The following is a 17,025-nucleotide window of genomic DNA, read 5'->3' on the forward strand; positions in this document are numbered from 1 at the left end:
CAAACCAATGTGCAAAATTCAGGCGTTGCTGGGAGCCCAGAAGGCCTACTGGCCAGGGCTGTGGATGCTGAATGTGCAGCCTGATGCCAGGGGGTGGGCCTTGAGTGCTGCCCAGCCAGGAACTCCTCAGTGCCCAGAATACCAATGACCCTTCTTTCCCCCAGCTCCAGGGCCTCTCTGCTTCCCTCTCCTTTCCCAGGCTCTCTGCTTTTCCCTCCTCCCTCCTGGGACTGTAGGCAAAGCCCCTGGCATGGACAGTGGGCAGGACAGCCAGATGCCTAGATTCCCTCCCCTGGATACCAATATTGGCACCAAGGATAGCTTTGAAGGGCTTTGATCCCCATAATCTCCACAGCATTTTCAAAATACCCCAAGTAAAGTGAGGTGCGCTCAATGCAAATGCAGCCTCAAGGCAGATCCCCAGCCTTCCATCTAGACTGCACCCTAGGTCCCTCTTGGGAACTCTGGACTGCTCCCCACTGAATGTGCCAGCGTCCCCACTCACCACTGCCTGGCTTTCACTCCCAGCGCTATGGACTTGGTTTCAAAGGGCTTTGAGAAGCTCGCAAAGAAAACCCACTCCAAATCTTTGAGGGTCTAAAGGGAAGATTCTGGCACCTTCTCAGAGACCCATCTACTGTAGGAACAGGACAAGAAGACCTGGGGGGTAGGGAGGGGTGGATGGTAAATTTCCTTACCAAGAAAAATGCAGGCTGGGTGCGGTGGCTCATGCCTATAATCCCAGCATTGGAAGGCCAGGGCGGGTGGATCACCTGAAGTCAGGAGTTCAAGACCAGCCTAGCGAACATGGTGAAACCCTATCTCCACTAAAAAAATACAAAAATTAGCCTAGTGTGGTGGTGGGTGCCTGTAATCCCAGTTACTCGGGAGGCTGAGGCAGGAAGGATTGCTTGAACCTGAGAAGCGGAGGTTGCAGTGAGCCGAGATTGTACCCCTGCATTACATCCTGGGTAATAGAGCGAGATTCCGTCTCAAAAAAAAAAAAAAAAAAGAAAAGAAAAGAAGGCCGGGCGCGGTGGCTCAAGCCTGTAATCCCAGCACTTTGGGAGGCTGAGACGGGCGGATCACGAGGTCAGGAGATCGAGACCATCCTGGCTAACCCTGTGAAACCCCGTCTCTACTAAAAAAATACAAAAAACGGCCGGGCGCGGTGGCTCAAGCCTGTAATCCCAGTACTTTGGGAGGCCGAGACGGGTGGATCACGAGGTCAGGAGATCGAGACCATCCTGGCTAACACGGTGAAACCCCGTCTCTACTAAAAAAAAAATACAAAAAATTAGCCGGGCGATGTGGCGGGCGCCTGTAGTCCCAGCTACTCGGGAGGCTGAGGCGAGAGAATGGCATAAACCCGGGAGGCGGAGCTTGCAGTGAGCTGAGATCCGGCCACTGCACTCCAGCCTGGGCGACAGAGCGAGACTCCGTCTCAAAAAAAAAAAAAAAAAAAAAATACAAAAAACTAGCCGGGTGAGGTGGTGGGCGCCTGTAGTCCCAGCTACTCGGGAGGCTGAGGCAGGAGAATGGCGTAAACCCAGGAGGTGGAGCTTGCAGTGAGCTGAGATCCGGCCACTGCACTCCAACCTGGGCCACAGAGCAAGACTCCGCCTCAAAAAAAAAAAGAAAGAAAGAAAAGAAAAGAAAAAAGAAAAATGCCCCAGAAAGGGATGCAAGACTGAAGGGAACAGAGGAAGGTGCCTGGGAGAGTCTGGGGAGGAAGGGATCTCAATCTATTTACTTTGTTAAACAAATATGAGTTGAATTGAATTCCAACTGTGGACTAGGAACTGTTCGAGGTCTGGAAATGCAGTTCCAATCTTCTAGTAGAAAGAGGGGATCTGAGAAGGCCTTTAGGGACAGGTCTGGGCAGCCTTAGGATGTCTTTTTGCTCCCCTTAGATGTTGCATCTCAGAGCTGCAAGAAAATCCCCCTTCCTCAGGACAGTCTCAGCATGGATGCGTGTGTCCAGCCTATCTCCACACTGGCTCTACAGGGCTTGAGGCCAGCCAGGCTGAGCCAGGCAACCGAGCGGCTGAAATTTAATCCCAGTGGTGGCTCAGATGTAACCACAGTTCTTGCCTCAGGGAAACCTGGCTGTGACCAGAGAAGGCAGAGAAAGTGACCTTCCTTACCACCTCTCCTCATGACCAGAAGGGTTGGCACTCACTTCGGTGCCCTGGGGGAGTCCACCCTTGACTGAGGCCAGCAGCACCTGGGTCTGGACAAGGGCTGGTATCAGACAGTCTGTTCCAAAAGGCAGATCCCTGGTGGGAGACCAGACGTGGTAAGAGAACAGACAGCTGCTGTTGCACAAACGAGGACTCTGGCATCACAGGCACTGAGGTCAAATTCCTGTTTTGTCATTTGCAGTGGCAAACCTCAGAAAGGGCCCTGTTCCTCCTCTGAAGCTCTCTTTTCTGAACAATGGGCTGAATAATATCTACTGCACTGGGCAATATCTACTGTACCTGAACTGGGCAAGGGAAACCCCTGGCTCATGACTTGGGCTCAGCAAAATCTAGTTCTTTTCCTTTCCCAGTCACATACACATGCGCACACACCCAGCAACCTAATCTGCCCAGATCGCCTGGCCAGGAGGTCAGAGGACCACTCCCCTGGAGGGCTCATTATTTGGGAGTAGAATCCTTTCCAGAGGATTTCTCAGGGGAGGAAATGGGCACTCTGAGCCTTTTTCAACATTTCCAGCTGAGAAATGTATACTGAAGGCTAACCTGCAGTTTGAACCAGCAATTGCTGATCAGGGACTCTCTTTACAGTTACAGCCCCTTGGCCATATGCATCTTCCCCTGTTTCTATTCACTTTCTTTTTTTTTTTTTTTTTTTTGTTTCTTTTTTTTTTTTTTATTTTATTCTATTCACTTTCTGAGAGGAGGCAAGAACCAAGACCTCCCTCTGCCTAGTCCGTCCAGATCTCAGAAAGAGATCCCCGGGACTGGCTGAAAGCAAACAGAATCAATGGCAGCGGGAAGAATGAAAGTCAAATTTCAAGTAGAACCTCCTGTCTCAGTAACAGGAGAAAAATTTCTCCAGTAACCTTGAGTATCTTCTGAACACAGAAACTGAGACCCGAAGAGGTCAAGCAACTGTCCAGAGTCACACAGCATGGAATTGGCTGAACCATGACCAAAAATCAAGTCTCCCAGGGCAACGTTCTTGCCAGGGCTCCCCAGATGTCTATCAGGGCAGAGAGAAAGAGGGAGGTGGAGAGAAGAAAGAGAGAGAGAGGGAGAGCGTGGACAGCTCTCCTCCCTCTCCCACATGCAGCCCAGCTGGCTGCCTCCCAGTCTCCTGGGCCCTGGGGAATTTTCCAGCCTCTCTGGATGAGAACAATCAATCTCCTGCCTCCACCAGACCCCCAACATCCCCCATCCATGCCAAAGCCGAGGCCATGACCCAAGTTCAGAAAAGAGAATATCCCCTCCATGTTCCTGTACCCTGAGTTCCCCCATCTCCAGTGTTAGCCCTGGGCCTTCCTCATTGGATTCTATTCCACAGTGGCTACTGGGAGAGCCTGTCCTGCCAACCTCCTTGAACACCTGCCTCCTTTCTCCCAGACTTGGGGTGGGGGCCTAGGCAGCTGAGTTCCTCTCCCAGGCCCTGCACAGGCATCTGGGTCTTGTGCCATGGGCATGTGGGAGTAGGGCTGAAGAGGGGGATGTGGCTCTGAATGCTGGCACAGCTGTGTTCAGAGAATGGGGGCTTTGAAAGCTTCTGAAAGAGGCCAGGAAGCACAGGACCCCAGCCCAGGCGGGAGGGGGTGGGGGGCAGAAATGGCTGAGTGTGGCTCTGAGGGTTACTGCTGCCACAGACAGGGAGTGTGGAGTGTGGAGTGGGAGGGGAAGTGGAGCAGTAGGGAGACAGCAATGGGAACTACAGGCTGAACAGCATCATCAGAGAGCCTCCCTGCTGCACCAGCAGGAGCCAGAGTCCCCATGAGCTGGTCAGACTGCGCTTTGAGGGTTGCAAACCCATGTGTTCAGAGAAGACCACCAGCTTGTTCCACAAAGAATAGTGGGAGGAATTGGAGGGCTGGAGCCCGAGTACATCTGACTCTACCTAGTGAGGTCCCACCAGAAGGCTGCCTGTAGTGCCTCTCCCAGCCTCCTATGGTGAAGGACCACTTATTTCTCTGTGATGTAGGGGCAGGTACTAATCTCTCTGTGCTTCAGTTTCTTCACCTGTAAAATGGTAATAACCCCTTGTTGTATGGTTTTGATGTTGGAGCCATGTAAATGTTTTATATAATTAAAATACAAAATTAACTAGAGTTTACATTAATTTTAGATTAAATTAAAAAGAAGAAAAATAAAGCAATCCCTAAAAATATAAAACAAATTATAACAAATGTACCTAACTGTATATGAAGTTGCAGCAAAACCACATAGAAGAATTTTCTTTCGGCCAGGCTCAAGCCTGTAATCCCAGCACTTAGGGAGGCAGAGGTGGGCGGATCACCTGAGGTCAGGAGTTTAAGACCAGCCTAGCCAACAAGGTGAAACCCCATCTCTACTATAAATACAAAAATTAGCTGGGTGTGGTAGTGTACACCTATAATCCCAGCTACTGGAGCAGCTGAGGCAGGAGGATCCCTTGAACCTGGGAGGCGGAAGTCTCAGTGAGCCAAGGTTGTGCCACTGCACTCCAGCCTGGAAGACAGAGTGAGACTCTGTTTCAAAAAAAAAAAAATTTATCTCAAGTGATTATAAAACTCAGCATTTTGACTATATCTCTCCAGCCCTCGAAGGGCGAAAGGAGCCATGGATAAATTTTAATGTTGGCATTATTATTTTGAGAGTTATATACACACACACACACACACACACACACACACATATATGTATATATATATATATGTTTTTTTTTGTTTTTTTTTTAAATGGAGTCTTGCTCTGTAATCCAGGCTGCAGTGCAGTGGTGTGATCTCAGCTCACTGCAAGCTCCGCCTCCCGGGTTCACATCATTCTCCTGCCTCAGCCTCCCAAGTAGCTGGGACTACAGGCACCCGCCACCACGCCCAGCTAATTTTTTATATTTTTAGTAGAGACGGGAGACGGGGTTTCACCGTGTTAGCCAGGATGGTCTCCATCTCCTGACCTCATGATCCGCCCGCCTCGGCCTTCCAAAGTGCTGGGATTACAGGCATGAGCCACTGCGCCCAGCCTATTTTGAGAGTTATTATAACGTACTATTTATCATAATAAAGTAAATAAGTAATTAGTAATATTAATAGTGTTAGAAACCAAGATTTTGACTGTAAGAGAAGGAAATTTAAGGAAAAACTGCTAATCTTTTTTTTTTTTTGAGACAGAGTCTGTGTTGCCCAGGCTGGAGTGCAGTTGTATAATCTTGGCTCACTGCAGCCTCCACCTCCTGGGTTCAAGAGATTCCCCTGCTAGTTCTCCCAAGTAGCTGGAACTACAGGAGCATGCCACCATGCTCAGCTAATTTTGTATTTTTAGTAGAGACGGGGTTTCACCATGTTGGCCAGGATGGTCTTGAATTCTGGCCTCAGGTGATCTGCCCACCTCAGCCTCCCAAAGTGCTGGGATTACAGGCGTAGGCCACCATGCCCAGCAAATACTGCTAATCCTTCATCTGAATTGAACTATCAGCATGAACTCGTGCCACTGAAAAGGCTCAGAAGCAGTGACAACCCAGTAACAATGAATCCCCTGTGTGTCCCAATTGTGATCTCCATATAGCACTTCCTACTAAAAGGAACAAGGACTCTTTGGTGAAATTCCAGATCTGGGCCAGGACAGTTTGACAGACTAGAGAATAAGGAAGTTTAGCTGGGTGGGGTGGCTCACATCTGTAATCCCAACACTTTGGGAGGCCAAGGCAGGAAGATTGCTGGAATCCAGGAGTTGGAGACCAGCCTGGGCACATAGCAAGACTTGGTCTGTACCAATAAGAGAAAGAAAAGAAAAGAAAAGAAAAGAAAGAAAGAAAGAAAGAAAGAGGGGAAGGGAGGGAGGGATGGAACAACAGAGAGATGGGGAGGGAGGGAGGGAGGGAAGAAGGAAGGAAGGAAGGAAGGAAGGGAGGATCGATTAGCTGGGTATGGTGTCACATGCCTATAGTTCTAACTTCTTGAGAGACTGAGGCAGGAGGATCACTTGAGTCCACAGTATGAGGCTGCAGTGAGCTAGAATGGTGCCACTGCACTCTAGCCTGGGAAACAGAGCAAGACCTTGTCTCTCTAAAACAAAAAAGAAAAAGAGAGAGAGAGAGAGAATAAGGAAGTTACAGTTATACAACTCAGGTTAGGTGAGGTTCATTTTAAAAAGACCCAGTAGCCAACTTGAGAAGACTCCCACTGGCCAAAGATGAAACAGTTTCAGCATTAAAATGAATAATGACTACGAGATTGAAACACATCAAATACATGAAAAGTTCGGCCGGGCGCGGTGGCTCAAGCCTGTAATCCCAGCACTTTGGGAGGCCAAGACGGGCGGATCACGAGGTCAGGAGATCGAGACCATCCTGGCTAACACGGTGAAACCCCGTCTCTACTAAAAATACAAAAAAACTAGCCGGGTGAGGTGGCGGGCGCCTGTAGTCCCAGCTACTCGGGAGGCTGAGGCAGGAGAATGGCGTAAACCCGGGAGGCGGAGCTTGCAGTGAGCTGAGATCCGGCCACTGCACTCCAGTCCGGGCGACAGAGCGAGACTCCGCCTCAAAAAAAAAAAAAAAAAAAGAAAAGTTCATGAGTTCATAATTATACTGAAAAATAAAGCCACTGGTCACCTTTGGACACTGATAGGGCACCGATTCAAGGTTTTGAAAATTAACAGGGGCTAGCACATCCTGTTGCTGGCCTGACCCATATTCTCTTAGCACTCAACAAACCAAAGACTGCTTGCTGCCCGAGTATATTTGTGTCTGTGGAGGAATGCTTGGCCTAAGTGCACAGTAAGTCAGAAGTGCCAGAAGGTGCCGGGCGCGGTGGCTCAAGCCTGTAATCCCAGCACTTTGGGAGGCCGAGGCGGGTGGATCACGAGGTCAGGAGATCGAGACCATCCTGGCTAACACGGTGAAACCCCGTCTCTACTAAAAAGTACAAAAAAAAAAAACTAGCCGGGCGAGGTGGCGGGCACCTGTAGTCCCAGCTACTCGGGAGGCTGAGGCAGGAGAATGGCGTGAACCCGGGAGGCGGAGCTTGCAGTGAGCTGAGATCCGGCCACTGCACTCCAGCTTGGGCGACAGAGCGAGACTCCGTCTCAAAAAAAAAAAAAAAAAAAAAAAAAAAAAAAAAAGAAGTGCCAGAAGGTTAATGCCCCTGGGACCAGCCCTCAACAAGTGACAGGTGGAGAGGTGGTAAATTATTATTATTGTTATTACTATTATTATTATTATTATTATTTGAGACAGAGTCTTACTCTGTCACCCAGGCTGGAGTGCAGTGGTGTGATCTCAGCTTTGTAACCTCAGCCTCCCGGGTTCAAGCGATTCTCCTGCCTCAGCCTCCCCAGTAGCTGGGATTACAAGCACGTGCCATCATACCTGGCTAATTTTTATATTTTTAGTAGAGATGGGGTTTCACCATGTTGGCCAGGCTCGTCTCAAACTCCTGACCTCAGGTGATCTGCCCACCTCGGCTTCCCAAAGTGCTAGGATTACAGGCGTAAGCCACGGCGCCCAGCCAGAGTTGGTAAATTAAAACCCCAGCCTCCTCATCTCTCAGGTGGGAAAACAGTGGCAATTTCTACACCAGCCCCCAGAGCGCCCCAGCAGGCGTGCATTTCATTTGTCCACGGCCATAGCCTGTTCCATTATGCAACCTTTACTGGATTCCTTCCCTTTCTCGTCTCTGCTTGCCATCAAGATCTGGGAATTTTCAGACCCACCAAGTCATGAAGACATATGGGCACAGCAGCAACACAAATGGTATATTTAGAATTGGATGTAAGCATGTCCAGAGGGCATGAATAAGCTACAAGTGCAGGGAGTCCAGATTCCACTTTACCTGTCTCTGTTGCTCCTGTACCTCTCTCAGCTCACCCTGTAGACTTGTGGGAATTTCCCTATAACCAGGCTTTAGAGGAGGAAAACATGTAGGCCTGGTTCATGGGTGGGTCTGTCTGATCCATCGATATGAGCTAAACTTGGATGCTGCCACACTACAGCCCCACTCAGGGGTGGCCTTGAAAGACAATGTGAGGGGAAATCCTTCAGGGAGGACATTTCAAGCAGCACACTGGTGGTCTACTCTGCAGTGAGCGAGGTGACTTGAGGAAAGTATATACACGTGGATTCTTGAGCAGTGGCAGTGGCTTCATTGGTTGGTCAGGGGCCAGAAGAGAGCAAGATTGGAAGGTAAGGATGTCCGGGGAAGAGGTATATGGATGGACTTATAGGAGTGAGCACAAAGTGATAAATCTTTGTGTCTTATATCAGTACCATTAAAGAACATTCACTGAAGAGGGGGCATTGAATAGCTAAAGGAACAGAAGGACTCCAGCCTTTGTCATGCCAGGGCTTCCATGGTGGGCCCATGAATGGAGTAGTTGTGGCAGTAGATCAGGAGTCTATGCAAGGGTCCACCAGCATGGGTGGCCTCTCATCAAGGCTCGTCTAGCTACTGCCACTGCTGAATGTTTGGCCTGTCTGCAGCAGAGACAGATGCTGACCCCTCAACATGGTACCAGCCCTCAAGAAGATCAACCAAGCAGCTGATAGTATGTTTTTTGTTTGTCTGTTTGTTTGTTTTTGAAACAGAGTCTCACTCTGGTTGCCCAGGCTGGAGTGCAGTGGTGTGATCTCAGCTCACTGTGGCCTCGACCTCCCAGGCTCAGGTGATTCTCCCACCTCAGCCTCCTGGGTAGCTGGGATTACAGGTGTGAGTCACTTGCCCGCGTGATAGTATGTTGATTTCAATGTATCTCTTTCAATCTGGGGGAGGTGCAATATGTCCTCACTGGGATTAGTGCATATTCTGGATAAGGATTTGTCTTTCCTGACTAAATGCCTTGGCCAGCACCAAATATCAAGGGCCCAAAGTCAATGATTTGTCCTTATGAGATCCCTTATAGTCTCACCTCTAACCAAGGGTGTCCACTTTATAGTGAAGGAAGTGTGACAATGGACACACAACCACAGGATCCATTGGTTCTATGCTATAATATATCACATCACCTTGAACCTTCCAGCTTGCTAGTACGTTAGTATGGCCTCATTACAGCACATCTAAAGCCAGCTTGCGGAAAAACCCTCTGGGACTTGGGTGCTGTCCTGCAAAATGCAGTACATGTTTTGAGCTAATGGTCATTATATAGTGCTATATGCCAGATAACTAGAAATCAGGGGTACAGGAACCAAGGTATGGAAGAAGGAATACCCCTCTCACCATCAGTCCTAGTGACTCATTTGGGGGAATTTGTGCCTCCTGTCTTTATACATTTAAGGTCTGCGGGATTAGAAGCCCTGGTTCTTGGAGTGGCAGATGCAGCCCCCAGAGGTCACAGTGAAGGTACTACTAAACCTAAGGCTACAGCAGCCACTGGGTCATTTGGGGCATCTCATACCAATTGGCCAGTACACAAAGAAAGGAATTATGCAAGCAGAGATAGTTCATCATCATTATCCGATGAACAGGCAGTTGTATCAATGATGGCCTGGCAAGGGCATGGAAACGTAAGGCAGAGAACTTTAGGCATGAAGGCCTGGATTTTCCACTGAGAAAGCCCTGCAGACCAACAGAATGAACTGTAGAGGAGGGAAATGTTGAATGTTGATTTCGGCCTTGGAACCAACTGCAGCAATGGTTATGGTTTGTCCCACTAACCCACCGGTTGTACAATTTTTTAAAAAAAAACAGATGCAGTCTCACTCTGTCACCCAGGCTGGAGTGCAGTGGCATGATTATGGCTCACTGCAGCCTCAAACTACTAGGCTCAAGAAATCCTTCCATATCAGCCTCCCTAGTAGCTGGGACTACAGACACATGCCACCATACCTAGTGAATTTTTAAATTATTTTTTAGAGACAGAGGTCTTGCTTTGTTGCTCAGACTGGTCTCAAACTCCTAGCTTTAAGTGATCCTCCAACCTTGGCCTCAAAAAGTGTTGGGATTACAAGCATGAGTCACCACACTCAGCCTGTTGTTAAGACTTTCTTTTAAAAGAGTTAGAAATTACAATCAGCCACCACCTTGAAGCATCAGAGACAGGATAGAATGAACTCAGGGAATGAGAGGCACGAATGGATCCTAGCAGTGCAAAGCGTGGATGGTACTGTGACCCACATCCTTCAGCATTCACCTCTAAAGGAGAAGGCATCTTTGTGAACATCTGTGACTCTGCCCGGAGGCATTTATTCTGGCTGTGGGAGCATGTTGTGCTCAGGGCAAACCAGGAATGCTGCAGAGTTAATGCTCCCAGAAGGAGGTCTCAACCAACAGAGAGGGAGTTGACAATTATATTCTATTTTTTTGCCCCTTGGGTAGGATTCTCTGAGGCAGCTTCTACACTTCTCCTAGGTTACTAGCAGGATTTAACACCATTTGCCCACCTGCTCTAATACATGCCTCTAACTGGCCCCCTTCCCTTTCCTATCCCACTTCTCCACTCCTCTCCCAGTGCCTTTAAGCATCATTTACCAAATAAACTACTTACGTTCCTGACTCAAGATCTGCTTTTAGGAAGTAGATCTTCCTTAGCCCACCTAAGACAAATGGGAGATAATCAAGCATTAATTCTACCTTTCCTGAATGGGTGAAATGTCAGAGTAACAAAGCAGTTATTGAGAGCAGTTTTTCTTATAGATGACTCACAGCTAATAAATGAAGGTGGGCCTGGTGCAGTGGGTCACGCCTGTAATCCCAGCACTTTGGGAGGCTGAGGTGGGCAGATCACTTGAGTCAGGTGACCTCGACACTGGCCTGGCCAACGTGGTGGAACCCCTTCTCTACTACAGATACAAAAATTAGCTGGGCATGGTGGCACGCACCTGTAATCCCAGCTACTCGGGAGGGTGAGGCAGAAGAATCACTTGAACTCAGGAGGAAGAGGTTGCAGTGAGCCGAGATCAAGCCACTGCACCTCCAGCCTGGGTGACAGAACAAGACTCCATCTCAAAAAAAAAAAAAAAGAAGAAGAAGGAGGAGGAGGAGGAGGAATGACAAAATTAGACAATCTCCATTTTGCAACTGCTAATGAATGAATGAATCTAGACAATGATCATCAGTGCCATCAGATAAAAGGTTGATAGGTGAAGGGGGTCAAATGGTGGTCACAAGAAAATATGTCCATAGGCTGGTCACGGTGGATCATGCCTGTAATCCCAGCACTTTGGGAGGCTGAGATGGGAGGATCACCTGAGGTTGGGAGTTCGATACCAGCCTGACCAACATGGAGAAACTCTGTCTCTACGAAAAATACAAAATTAGCTGGGGTGGTGGTGCATGCCTATAATCCCAGCTATTTAGGAGGCTGAGGCAGGAGCATTGCTTGAACCTGGAAGGCGGAGGTTGTGGTGAGCTGAGATCACACCATTGCACTCCAGCCTGGGCAACAAGAGTGAAACTCCATCAAAGAGAAAGAGAGAGAGAGAGAGAGAGAGAAGGAAAGAAAGAAAGAAAGAAAGAAAGAAAGAAAGAAAGAAAGAAAGAAAGAAAGAAAGAAAGGAAGAAGGAGAAAAAAAAGATAATATGTCCATGGCCGAATCCCTGAAAACTGTGAATGTTACTTGTTTCAGGAAAGGATCTTTGCTGATGTAATTCATTATGTGAATTCATTCCTTAACTTCAGTTAAGGGTCATGAAATGAGTTCATCCTGGACTAGCCAGGTGGGGTACATCCAATGACATGTGTCCTTATGAGAGGTAGAAGAAGAAAAGACACAGACGCGTGAAGAGGAGGAGGCTACATGACCACAAAGGCAGAGATTGGAGTGATGCAGCTAAGGAAGCCAAGGAACAGAAGTTGCGAGAAGCTGGAAGAGGCAAGGAAGGGTTCTGCCCACAACCTCCAGAGGGAGTGCCCTGCCGACACCTAGGTTTTTGTTGTCGTTGTTGTTGTTGTTGTTGTTGTACCACTGTGTTATTGAAAACCTAGATTTTGGACTTCTGGCTGATAGAGAATAAATGTCTCTATGGTAAGAGAATAAATGTATGTTGTTTTAAACACAAAATTGTGGTAATTTGTAACAGCAGACACCGGAAACTAATACAATGGAGACCTTTTATTTATTTATTTTTGAGATGGAGTCTTGCGCTGTCGCCCAGGCTGGAGTGCAGTGGCGCAATCTCAGCTCACTGCAACCTCCACCTCCCGGATTCAAACAATTCTCTTGTCTCAGCCTCCTGAGTAGCTGGGACTACAGGCGCCTGCCACCACATCAGGCTAATTTTTTAAACTTTTTTATTTTTAGTAGAGATGGGGTTTCACCTTGTTGGTCAGGCTGGTCTCAAACTCCTGACCTCAGGTGATCCTCCCACCTTGACCTCCCAAAGTGCTGGGATTACAGGCGTGAGCCACTGCGCCTGACCTACGATGAAGAACCTTATAATTAACGGACAGACACTCTGAATTTACTGATCAGTCTCAACATCACTGAAAGTAGATTAAGGCCCAGGCGTGGTGGCTCACACTTGTAATCCCAACATTTTAGGAGGCCAAGGCAGGAAGATGTTTTGAGCCCAGGAGCTTGAGACCAGCCTGGGCAACAATGGTGAAACCTTGTCTCTACAAAATAAAAAAAAAAAAAAAAAAAAAAAAAAGCCTGGGCTCAGTGGCTCAAGCCTGTAATCCCAGCACTTTGGGAGGCCAAGGCGGGTGGATCACAAGGTTAGGAGATCAAGACCATCCTTGCTAACATGGTGAAACCCCGTCTCTACTAAAAATACAAAAAAAGGCCGGGCGCGGTGCCTCAAGCCTGTAATCCCAGCACTTTGGGAGGCCGAGACGGGCGGATCACGAGGTCAGGAGATCGAGACCATCCTGGCTAACACGGTGAAACCCCGTCTCTACTAAAAAATACAAAAAAACTAGCCGGGCGAGGTGGCGGGCGCCTGTAGTCCCAGCTACTCCGGAGGCTGAGGCAGGAGAATAGCGTGAACCCGGGAGGCGGAGCTTGCAGTGAGCTGAGATCCGGCCACTGCACTCCAGCCTGGGTGACAGAGCAAGACTCCGTCTCAAAAAAAAAAAAAAAAATACAAAAAAAAAAAAAAAATTAGCCAGGTGTGGTGGCAGGCGCCTGCAGTCCCAGCTACTCAGGAGGCTGAGGCAGGAGAATGGCGTGAACCCGGGAGGTGGAGCTTGCAGTGAGCCGAGATCGCGCCACTGCACTCCAGCCTGGGTGACAGAGCAAAACTCTGTTTAAAAAAAAAAAAAAACTAGTTGGGTGTGGTGGCACATGCCTGTCATCCCAGCTACTCAGGAGGCTGAAGCAGCAGGATCACTTGAGCCTGGGAGGCAAAGGTTGCAGTGAGCCAAGATCGTGCCACTGCATTCCAGCCTTGGTGACATAGCAAGACTCCATCTCAAAAACCAAACAAACAAAAGAAAGTAGAACTACCAGTCACCAGGTGCCTCCTGATGTGATGAAAGAGGATACAGTATCACTTACGGAATGTTTCCAGAAAAAAAGTGAACGTGAATTTGTTTGTTTGTTTGTTTGTTTTGAGGTGGAGTCTCACTCAGTTGCCCAGGCTGGAGTGCCTTGGCGTGATATCAGCTCACTAAAACCTCCACATCCTGGGTTCAAGCGATTCTCCTGCCTCAGCCTCCTGAGTAGCTGGGATTACAGGCTCCTGCCACCATGCCTGGCTAATTTTTTGTACTTTTAGCAGACATGGGGTTTCACCATGTTGGCTAGGCTGGTCTCAAACCCCTGACCTCAGGTGATCCGCCTACCTCAGTCTCCCAAAGTGCTGAGATTACAGGTGTGAGCCACCATGACTCTTTGAATTTAATCAAACTTCTAAATACAATCACAGGGGACAAAGGAACATGTTAAATGACATTTGCAAGGGTACACTCAGCCAAATCCAGAATGTGGGAAACTTGACAGGAAAAAAATGACCTAGTTTCTTGAACAAACAAATACAATGGCATTGATAAAATGAAGGGGGCAGAAGTATTGTAACTTAACAGAGACTTAAAAAAAATTACTCAGGCCGAGGGTGATGGCTCACACCTGTAATCCCAGAACTTTGGGAACCTGAGGCGGGTGGATCGTGAGATCAGGAGATCGAGACCATCCTGGCTAACATGGTGAAACCCCGTCTCTACTAAAAATACAAAAAATTAGCCGGGTGTGGTGGCGGGCGCCTATAGTTCCAGCTACTCGAGAGGCTGAAGCAGGAGAATGGCATGAACCCGAGAGGTGGAGCTTGTAGTGAGCCGAGATTGCGCCACCACACTCTAACCTAGGTGACAAAGCAAGACTCCGTCTTAGGGGGAAAAAAAAATTACTCAGGAGGCTGAGGCAGGAGGATAACTTAAATCCAGGAATTAAAGTCTAGCCTGGGAAAAATAGTGAAACCCTGTCTGTTAAAAAAAAAAAAAAAAAAACCCTCAGCCCCCAAATTAACCAACTGCAAAGTTGTAGACCTTAGTTGGATTCTGGTTTGAGCAAATCAACTGTAGAATTTTATTTTTTGGACATTCAGGGAAAAATGATCATGAACTAAGTATTAGATGACTAATATTTAGTTTAATTTTGTTGGAGAAGTGTGATAATGGAATTATGGTTAATTTTAGAAGTCATTGTGTGTTAGAAATGCATATTGAGTCTTACAGGTGAAGTGATAGGATATCTGAGATTTACTTTCAAATACTCCAGTAAAACCCAACATGACTGAGAGGACCCATGAAAAAAGAAGGGCAGAATTTTGATAATGGCCAAGCCAGGTGATGGAGTAGTTCATCATACTATTCTCCTTACTTTTGTGTATGTTTCAAATTTTCTATAATAAGAAATAATGGTGATAGCAATATACAGAGTAGTTGTAGGAATGAGTGGTATTGTGGTTTTGTGACTGAAGAAATGGAGATTTGCAGCAAATGGAAAGCTCTTCTCATGGCCTTTTTCATTTTTTTTTTTTTTTTTTTTTTTGAGACAGGGTCCTGCTCTGTCACCCAGTCTGGAGTGCAGTGGTGTCATCTCGGCTTACTGCAGCCTCGACCTCCCTGGCTCAAGTGATCTTCCCACCTCAGCCTCCTGGGTAGCTGGGACAACAGGAGTGTGCCACCAAGCCCAGCTAATTTTTGTATTTTTTTTGTAGAGATGAGGTTTTGCCATGTTGCCTAGGCTGGTCCCAAACTCCTGATCCCAAATACCTCGGCCTCCCAAAGTGCTGGGATTACAGGCATGAGCCACTGTGCCCGGCCCATGACCATTTCTTGTATGATCTGTTGCCCTTAGGCTGAAGGCATTACACTGAAGAAAAGCCATCCTCCTGCTGGCTGAGCTGCTGGGGTCCAGTATCTTGGCTTTCTGGGGCTCTAACTTCATCATAGGCAATAGCTTAGAAACCCCAGAAAAGGGGTAGAGGGATGGGTGACTACCAATATGTCCCAGAGTCTAGACTGCTCTCCTTTGTGCTTATGGTGGACACTGATGCTGTTCAGCAAATATTTCCAGTTTTCCTATTTCTAGGCCAAAGAAGGATTGTTCTTTCTTGCCCCCTTGTGGTTGGGTGGGGCGATGTGATTAGTTCTGGCAAATGAGTTGTCAACTGAAGGGACAGGTGTCACTTCTGGGTGGGAGCTATTAATTGCCTTTATGAAACTCTGCAGAGCTCTTATTATTTTTTCCTGCTAGTATGGTGACTGACAGTATTCGAGATGGTGGGTACTCTATCAGCCTGTGTCCCTGAATGACAAAAATAAGAACTCCCTTGTTGACCGTGTAGCCTGAGAAATAAACCTTTGTTTTATTTTGTTTTGTTTTTTTGAGATGGAGTCTCGCTCTGTCGCCCAGGCTGGAGCGCAGTGGTGCAATATCTGTTCATTGCAGCCTCCGCCTCCCGAGTTCAAGCAATTCTCCTGCCTCAGCCTCCTGAGTAGCTGGGATTACAGGCACCCGCCCCCATGCCTGGCTAATTTTTACATTTTTAAAGTAAAGACGGGGTTTCACCATGTTGGCCAGGCTGGTCTCAAGCTCCTGACCTTAAATGATCCGCCCACCTCAGCCTCCCAAAGTGTTGGAATTACAGGTGTGAGCCACCGCGCTGGGCCTGATTTTCCTATCCTTAATAGTAGTCTCCACAAATGCTTCTGGGAGATCTGCAGGCTGCACATTTTGAAATATGTTTAAGTCATCTTAGATTTGCTTTCTGAGATTTGGGAGTTGTTTTCACAGCATAATCTACATGATCTTGACTAACATAGTGCTATACGACAACCAACCCTCCAGGCTGCCTGATAAGAAGCTGAAAAACTACTATTGTTGCTATATTACTGTAATCACAATAATTATTAATTATTATAGGTACCACTTGAGTGCCTGTTATGTGTACCAGGCAGGTACTACCCAGTACATGCAATGCCTCAACTGATTCTCACAACAAACACAAAAGACAAACACTACTATCCCATACCAAGATGAGAAAGTCAAGGTTTAGGAAATGGCACAAATATCTCATTTGTTGTGTGATGGTTTTTGAAGATGCTGTTCATTCTATCATTCTCTGTCCCTTATATAATGTTCCATGGCATGAATTCTCTTTAGCAATTATAGCAAGAACCCCCTTGGAAATCAATTTTACTATATATATCAAGCACCATTAGCTTGTTCATGCCCTTTGCCCCATTCATTAGTATTATCCAGCTCAGGCTTTTTGTAGTATAGTTAGAAACCTATGTATATACACACCAACATATATGTGAAAAGTGAATTAATAACATTAGAATTTGTCTCTTGAATTGTTAGTATGTTTCCTTTAGCCACGAGTTAAGAATGTTGCTTGTCCAGTTGCCCATTTCCTTTGGTGGCCCTGGTGTTTGGTGTTTGCCTCCTCCTTCTGCAGGGTTAATTTCCTGT

The sequence above is a fragment of the Trachypithecus francoisi genome, unplaced genomic scaffold, assembly GCF_009764315.1.
Source record: "Trachypithecus francoisi isolate TF-2019V2 unplaced genomic scaffold, Tfra_2.0 Lachesis_group5, whole genome shotgun sequence".
In the NCBI taxonomy this organism is placed as follows: Eukaryota; Metazoa; Chordata; class Mammalia; order Primates; family Cercopithecidae; genus Trachypithecus; species Trachypithecus francoisi.